Consider the following 9205-nt stretch of genomic DNA (forward strand, 5'->3'; position numbering starts at 1 on the left):
AAGGTGATAAGTACTGTAAGAGTCCCATGGGAGAGGTAGGCATCTTAGGGGAGAGGGAGCTATAATTTTACATATGAATGAATCAGATCCAGAAGTTTCCACAGCAGCACTGTCCAATAGAAATATAATGCAAGCCACACACGTAATTCTAAATTCTCTAGCGGCCACACTAAGTGAAAAGAAACAGGTGAAATTAGTGTTAATATTTTATTTAACCTAACATCTCCAAAATAGTATCATTTCAACATGTAATCAGTATAAAAATTATTACTGAGCTATTTTATATATGTTTTGTACTAAGTCTTCAAAATTCAGTATTTGTATTTGACAGTGCAGGTCCAGAGTCTCTTGAGAAAATGCAGACAGCCTGGGCAGGGGTGGTACTGTCACCCTGTGGGAAGAAGGAGAAGGCACAGACCATAGCTCAGGGGTCAGCCCCATCATCTTACAGAGGGATTCTGAGCTCCAGAGAGGGACAGTGGCTGCTCCAAGTTCACACAGCAGGTTATGGGTGGAGCTAAGGTACAATCGCAGGACTCTTAGCCTTTAGGTTTGCCCTGAGCAAACGCCCAGCTTTCCAGATGCTGCCTGGTTTCTGGTTTCTGAACATGGAGCTCCAGGTGGAGCAGAGAAGTCCCCAGAGAGAGAGAAAATTCTACAGAGCTGGTTATCAGGAGCCTCCCACAGTAAACAGACTGTCCACCCAACTCAACTCCTTAGATGAGTATCAAGCCCAGACAGTCCTGCCCTCCTCTGCATGGCAGAGATAATGGGTACCTTTCCTATCTCCCGGAGCAATTATGGAGATAAAATAACCGAAGCTCGGTTTCCCAACTCTTAGAGCAGGCAATGTTCAGATCTCTTCCATGATGTGGGAAATAAAACCCAACATCCTTCCCCTGGCTTCTGAAGACACCCTCTTGACCTCATGTCCTGTCCCTGGGGTTCCAAGGCTGTCCCACCCTCCCTTTACCAAGGCCTCTGCTCAAATACCAGCTCCTCAGAGAAGCCTTCCTGAACTCCCCTTGCAAACCAGCAATACCCCCACTCCCGTCTGTCCCCTTACGTTGCTTTATTTTTCTTCTTAGCACTCACCACGGGCATAGTCTACACATATTTTTTCACACAGTCCCTCCTAGCGTGCCAGCTCCAGCTGGCATTCTGTTGCATCCCCAGGACCACCCCCCCCAACACACAAAAATAGCCACTTATATTTACTGAACACTTACTATGTGTCAGGCACAATTCCAAGTATTTCACAGATAGTAGTTCATGCATTAATCCCTTACTCTGAGGGACGTAATATTTTAACCTCATTTTAGAGATAAGGAGAGTGAGGCACAGAGAAGGTCATTAACTTGCCTGAGGTCACACAAACAGAAGGTGGTGGAGCCAGGATTCACACCTGGAAAGGTGGACTTTAAGGCCCACAACTCTTGACTTCTGTGCTAATCCATCAGGGTGCCCCATAACAATGATGCCTGAATGCAGACTAGATGAAGAGGAATCCACAAGTTGCTTGCTCCCATCTGTGCTGGCCTCTACCTCATTGAAACCACTTGTTCTGTCTCAGTTAAAGAAAAGAAAGAAGCAGGAGGGTCTTCAACTGGCCCATTTTGACTGGTTAACCCATCAGGCAGGTGGCTGCCTTCAGTTACTCCAAATTTACCCACTGTGATATTGTGGTTTATAATAAGAAGTATATATTTGATCTTCATCCTCCATTCCTGGCTCACAACTCTTAAAAAATCTTTGGAATTTCCCACGTGATGAGAGCAATGGAACATCTTTTGTTCAAATATTTGTCCTTGGGTCCTCATTTCTGAAGTAGCTCCAGAGCCATAAAGGCAAAACCAGTGTCTTATTATTCATATCAAACCCCTTTCAGTCACACCTAAGTTTATGTTAATAGGTGGCTTTTGGAAAGCCCCTAAGGATGAGGGCTGGTTGCCAGGGGAATGAACCACGTGATTAGAGGGTTGGAACTTTCCACCTCAGCCCCTTACCTCTGGGCTGGGAAGAGGGGCTGGAGGTTGAGTCAATCACCAATGGCCAGTGATTCAATCAAGCATGCCTATTAATGAAGCCTCCCTAAAACCCCAAAAGGACGGGGTTCAGAAAGCATCCCGCTGAACAAGTGGATGGACTGGGAGGGTGGTGCACCCAGAAAGAGCATGCAAGCCCCGGCCCCTTCTCACATAAACGTTGCCCTTTGCATCTCTTCTGTCTGGCTTTTCCTGAATCTGAGCTGTATCCTTTGTAATAAGCTGGTAGCCTAATAAGTAAACTGTTTCCTTGAGTCCTATGAACTGCTTTAGCAAAGTAATGAAACCAAAGTTGGTTGTCGTATAAGAGGTCGGTTGGAAGCACAGGTAACACCTGGACCTGTGATTGGTGTGTGAAATGAAGGCAGTCTTGTGGGAGTGAGCCCTTAACCTGTGAGATCTAGCGCTACCTCTAGGTAGCTACAAGTGTTCAGTGAGTCCCTTTGCCCACTGCCCACCTTAGCAGGACAGGGGAAGCCCTTTAGACCTGGCCCCTCTCTTTCCCTCTCACTGTGCCCCATCCTAGCCCCAGGTCATGCTCCGGCCCTCCCTCCATTCGTCAGGCCTCTTCTCCAAGTCACCTCTCTGGTCCCTTCCCTGATGTCCTGATCCAGGAGGGGGATCCCCCAATCCTTCCGTTCTCTGTGGCCAGCTTCATTTTCCTCCTATAGAAAGGAGACAGACTTTGTAGAAACTCTAAGTTGAAATTTTAATGTGGCTTGGATGTGTGCATGAATCCATTTTTAGAAAATACTACTCCCATTAATTATGGCCCAGCCATAATTAATGAGTTAGGTATACTGTACTTAAGAGCAGTACCCCATAAACATGAGTGGGAATGAAAGCTCTATCCTGGGATGCCGACTGGCGCAAAGAAAAAGTAGATTAGATGCTATTAAGAAGCATGTAATACCCCTAATCTAATACTTGTACCATCTGCTGTAAGCCATTTGTGTGTTTTCTTATTGTCTCTCTTCCCACCCATTTGTTTTAGTCGTTGCTGTATCCCAACACCTAGAGCAGTGCCTGCTGTGAAGTAGGAGCACAGTAAATACTTACCCATTCAAACACTGGGAGCCGGCAGGATGCATTTGTGGTACTTAAAGCCATGACGCTGGATGGGACTCGCAGGGGAGGGTGTGGGAGGTGGAGAAGATGCCCAAGGGCCGAGATGAGGAGGGAGAAGCAAAGGAGGCAGAAGGAGCCCCCGAGACCAGCCGGCAGGAGAGCCAGGGCTGTGTGTGCTCCTGGAAGCAGGTGAGCAGCGTGTTTCAGGGAGGGGGCTGGTCACTTGGGTCAAACTCTGCCCACAGGGGGAGTGAGAGGAGACCTGAGAGCCTCTGTGACTCAAGCAGCAGGGTTAGTGTCAGCAGCGACCCGGCCAGTAGAGTTTTAGTGGTGAGGTGGACACAGCCTCACTGGTGTGAGCTCAAGAGAAAATGAAAGAAGATAAATTGGAGACAGTGAATGCCAACAGACAACATTTTCTACGTGTTTTGCTGTTAGGAGTAGCTGGGAGTTCCTTGGCAGTCCAGTGGTTAGGACTCAGCACTTTCACCTCCATGGCCCTGGGTTCAATCCCTGGTCCAGAAACTAAGATCCTACAAACTGTGCAGTGTGGCCAAAAAAACAAAACAAAACAAAACAGTAGCTGGGAAATCTGACAGTAACTGAAGGGAGAATTGTTTTCAAGGAGGTTTTGCTGTTTGTAATTGTAGCGAAATGCACATAACATAAAATCTGCAATCTCAATCATTCCTGAGAGAACAGTTCAGTGGCCTTAAGTACAGGCACACCTTGTTTTATTGCATTTCCCTTTATTGTGCTTTGCAGATACTGCGTTTTTTACAAACTGAAGATTTGTGACAACTGTGCATCTAGCAAGTCTATCGGTGCCATTTTTCCAAAAGCATTTGTTCACTTTGTATCTCTGTGTCACGTTCTGGTAATTCTTGAAATATTTCGGGAATTCCCTGGTGGTCTAGTGGTTAGGACTCCACGCTTTCACTGCCGAGGGCCCTGGGTTCAATCCCTGGTTGGAGAACTAAAATCCTGCAAGCCCGTGGCACGGCCAAAAATTAAAAAATTCTTGAAATATTTCAAACTTTTTCATTATTATTATATTTGTAATGGTGAAATGTGATCAGTGATTTTTGATGTTACTATTGCAATTGTTTGGGGGGCATCCAAAACCACGCCCATATAAGATGATGAAGTTAATCAATGTTGTGTATGTTCTGACTGCTCCACTGACCAACTATTCCCCCATCTCTCTCCCTCTCCTCGGGCCTTCCTGTTCCCCGAGACACAACAATATTTAAATCATGCCAGCTAATAACCTTACAATGGTCTCTAAGTGTTCAAGTGAAAAGAAGAATCACATGTCTCTTACTTTAAATCAAAAGTTAGAAATGATGGGGGACTTCCCTGGTGGTCCAGTGGTAAAGAATCTGCCTTCCAATGCAGGGACGTGGGTTCGATCCCTGGTCGGGGAACTAAGATCCCACAAGCAGCGGGGTAACTAAGCCCACGTGCCACAGCTACTGAACCTGCACGCCTCAACGAGAGAGAGAAAAAACCCACACGCCACAACTAGAAAGAAGCCCGCTAGAGAGAAGCCCGTGGGCCGCAGTGAAAGATCCCGCACGCCTGAACAAAGATCTTGCATGTCGCAGCTAAGACCTGATGCAGCCAAAAAAAAAAAAAAAGTTAGAAATGATGAAGCTTACTGAGGAAGGCAGGTTGAAAGCTGAGATAGGCAGGTAGGCCTCCTGTGCCAGTTAGCCAAGTTGTGAATGCAAAGGAAAGTTCTTGAAGGAAATTAAAAGTGCTACTCCAGTGAATATATGAATAATGAGAAAGCGAAACAGCCTTATTGCTGATATGGAGAAAGTTTTGGTGGTCTCGATCGAAGATCAAACCAGCCACAACAATGCCTTAAGCCAAAGCCTAACCCAGAGCAAGGCTCTAACTTTCTTCAATTCTAGGAAGGCTGAGGGAGGTGAGGAAACGACAGAAGAAAAGTTTGAAGGCAGCAGGGGTTGGTTCACGAGGCTGAAGGAGAGAAGCCGTCTCCATAACATAAAAGTGCCACGTGAAGCAGCAAGTGCTGATATAAAAGCTGCAGCACGTTATCCTGAAGATCTTGCTCAGACAATGAATGAAGGTGGCTCTGCTAAACAACAGATTTTCAACGTAGCTGAAACAACCTTCTATTGGAAGACGGTGGCATCTAGGACTTTCATAGCTAGAGAGGAAAAGTCAGTGCCTGGCTTCAAAGATTCAAAGGACAGACTGACTCTCTTGTTAGGGGTTAATGTAGCTGATGACTTTAGGTTAAAGTCAAGGCTCACTTTACCATTATGAAAATCCTAGGGCCCTTAAGAATTATGCTAAATATACTCTGTCCGTGCTCTATAAATCCAACAAAACCTGGATTGACAGCACATCTGTCTACAACATGGTTTACTAAATATTTTAAGCCCACTGTTGAGATCTACTGCTCAGAAACAAAGATTCCTTCCAGATATTACTGCTCATTGACAATGCACCTGGTCACTCATGAGCTCTGATGGAGATTAATGTCTTCGTGCCTGCTAACAGAATACCCATTCTGCAGCTCATGGATCAAGGAGTAATTTCAACTTTCAAGTCTTATTATTTAAGAAATACATTTTGTGTGGCTATAGCTGCCATACATAGTGAGTCCTCTGATGGATCTGGGCAAAGTCAGCTAAAAAACCCTTCTGGAAAGGAGTCACCATTCTAGATGCCATTAAGACCATTCATGATTCATGAGATGAGGTCAAAATATCAACCTTAATAGGAGTTTAGAAAAAGTTGATTCCAATGTTCATTGATGACTTCGAGGGATTTAAGACTTCCGTGGAGGAATAACGGCAGATGTGGTAGAAATAACAAAAGAAGTAGAATTAGAAGTGGAGACTGAAGATGTGACTGAATTGCTGCAATCTCACGATAAAACTTGAATGGATGAGGACTTGCTTCTTATGGATGAGCAAAAAAAAGTGGGTTTTTTGAGATGGAATGTACTCCTGGTACAGGTGATATGAAGATTGTTGAAATGACAGCAGGGAATTTAGAATCTTATATAAACGTAGTTGATAAAGCAGCTGTAGGGTTTGAGAGGATTGACTCCAATTTTTTTTTTTTTTTTTTTTTGCGGTACGCTGGCCTCTCACTGTTGTGGCCTCTCACTATTGTGGCCTCTACTGTTGCAGAGCACAGGCTCTGGACGCGCAGGCTCAGCGGCCATGGCTCACGGGCCCAGCCGCTCCGCGGCATGTGAGACCTTCCCGGACCGGGGCACAAACCTGTGTCCCCTGCATCGGCAGGCAGACTCTCAACCACTGCGCCACCAGGGAAGCCCAGACTCCAACTTTTAAAGAAGTTCTACTGTGGGTAAAATGCTATCAAACAGCTGTGTATGCTACAGAGAAATCGTCTGCGAAAGGAAGAGTCAATCAATGCAGCAAACTCCATTGTTGTCTTATTTTTAAAAATAAGAACCTTCAACAACCACCGCCCTGATCAGTCAGCAGCGTCAACATCAAGGCGAGACCCTCCACCAGCAAAAAGATTACGACCCATTGAAGGCTCGGATGATGGTTGGCATTTTTTAGCAATAAAGTTTTGTTTTTTGTTTTTGTGTTGGCTGCCTTGGGTCTTTGTTGCTGCGCGCGGGCTTTTCTCTAGTTGCGGCGAGCGGGGGCTGCTCTTCGTTGCGGTGTGCGGGCTTCTCATTGCGGTGGCTTCTCTTGTTGCGGAGCATGGGCTCTAGGTGCGCGGGCTTCAGTAGTTGTGGCACTCGGGCTCAGTAGTTGTGGCTCGCGGGCTCTAGAACGCAGGCTCAGTAGTTGTGGCGCACGGGCTTAGTTGCTCCACAGCATGTGGGATCTTCCTGGACCGGGGCTCGAACCCGTGTCCCCTGCACTGGCAGGTGGATTCTTAACCACTGCACCACCAGGGAAGTCCAATAAAGTATTTTTTAATTAAGGTATGTACATTGTTTTTCTAGACATAATGCTACTGCACACTTAATAAACTACAGTATAGTGTAAACGTAAATTTTATATACACTGGGAAACCAAAAAATTTATGTGACTCGCTTTATTGTGGTGGTCTGGAACCAAACCTGCACTCTCTCCAAGGTATGCCTGCATATTCACCATGTTGGGCAACCATCACCACCATCCGTGTCCCTAACTCTTTTCATCTTACAAAACTGAAAATTCTGTACCCAGTACACATTAACTCCAAATACCCCTCTCCCCCCAGCCTCTGGCAACCCCCATTCTACTTTCTGTCTCTCTGAATTTGGCTGCTCTGGGGGCCTCATATAAGTGGAATCATACGGTATTTGTCTTTTTGTGACTGGCTTCTTTCACTTAGCATAATGTCTGTGAGGTCCATCCATGTTGCAGAATGTGTCAGAATTTCTTTCCTTTTTAAGGCTGAATAATATTCTATTGTATAAATATACCATCTTTTGTTTACCCATTCTCCCATCCATGGACCCTTGGTTTGCTGCCACCTTTTAGCTATTGTGAATAATGCTGCAATGAACACTGGCATATGAGTATCTGTTTGCATCTCTGCTTTCAATTCTTTGGGGTTTAATCAGAATTAGAATCACTGGATCATACAGCAATTCCCTATTTAATTTTTCTGAGAAACCACCGTACTGTATTCCATAGCATCTGCACCAGTTTACTTTCCCACCAGCAATGCAAAAGGGTTCCAGTTTCTCTACATCTTCACCAATGCTTCCTTCCTTCCTTTTTTCTTTCTTTCTCTCTTTCCTCTTCCTTTCTTTTCTTTCTTTTTTCCTCTTCCTTTCTTTTCTTTCTTCCTTCCTTCCTTTCTTTCTTTCTTTCCTTCCTTCCTTTCTCCCCTCCCTCCCTCCCTCCCTCCCTCTCTCTTTCTTTCTTTTTATATTTGCCATTCTAATGGGTATGAGGGAGTAAGTTGTTTTTTACACGGAAGAATCATTCGTATGTTTGCATGCAGGCAGGAAAGATCTGGGAGACCAGGAAGTTGATGCTAAAGGAAGGAGAGAGGAGAGGTGCTGGAGCAATGTCCTAGAGTTGGGAGAGATGCTGAGATCCCGAGATATGTGTTCTCTTCTCTTATTTTATCTCCTCAGTGAAATGGGCAGCCAGGTAACCAGGTGACGGTAATGGTGGGGTGAGGTCAGAGGTTTGAGGAGAGAAGACACAGTGTGAGATAGTCTCTCTAAAAGAGTGTATGGATGGTGGAGGTTGGGAGGCTGGATAATGGCTGCCAGAAAGACGCTGACGTCCGAATCCCTGAAATCTGTGAATGTAACCTGGCAGGATCTTGAGATGGGGAGATTCTCCTCGATTCCCTGGGTGGGGCCAACGTAGTCACATGTGGGAGGCTGAGGGAGATTTGACTACGGAAGGTATTACACTGCTGGCTTTGAGAATGGGGGAAGGAGCCACACCCCAAGGAATGAAGGTGCCTCTAGAAGCTGAAGGTAAGGAAACGAATTCTCCCCTAGAGGCTCCAGAAACAGACTCCCCTTTACAGCCTAGCCTCCCTGGTGACCCCTTGATTTTCGACTTCTGATTCCAGAACTACAGAGAATGAACTTATCTTGTTTTAAGCCACTAAGTTTGTCTCATTTGTTACAGCAGCAATAGTGAACCCAAGCAGGACCCTGTGGGGCTCCTGGGCAAGGAAGCCTTTCTGTGCCCCCCATTTCTTGATTGTAGGGAATAGACTCCAGCCTTCATGACCTTCCCTGAGTCCCAAAGAGCAGATTCGAACAGTTGCTAATCAGGGAAGGCTGGGGGATGCAGAGAAAAGGGAGGAGCAGTCAAGAAGCAATAGTGCAGCCTTGGGGCAGGGTCCTGGTCCCACCTCAAGGGATACACATGACAATATCTTTGAGCTCTTCTGCAGAACTAAAACCCCCAACAAATGTAAGATGTTAACTACTTGATGAAGCATTCTTCATTCCAGAGAAGGTCATGGTTTGGCAACTCCACCCGTAAACCACTGCTATAAAACTCCTCACCAAATCCCCCTCCCCACGCCAGGTAGGGACACACAGTTTGTTTTTTGATTTTTGGTGTTTTCTTTTGCGGTACACGGGCCTCTCCCTGTTGTGGCCT

The sequence above is a fragment of the Delphinapterus leucas genome, chromosome 1 (assembly GCF_059928025.1).
Source record: "Delphinapterus leucas isolate spDelLeu-1000000601 "Yukka" chromosome 1, BTC_Dleu_Yukka2, whole genome shotgun sequence".
Taxonomy (NCBI): domain Eukaryota; kingdom Metazoa; phylum Chordata; class Mammalia; order Artiodactyla; family Monodontidae; genus Delphinapterus; species Delphinapterus leucas.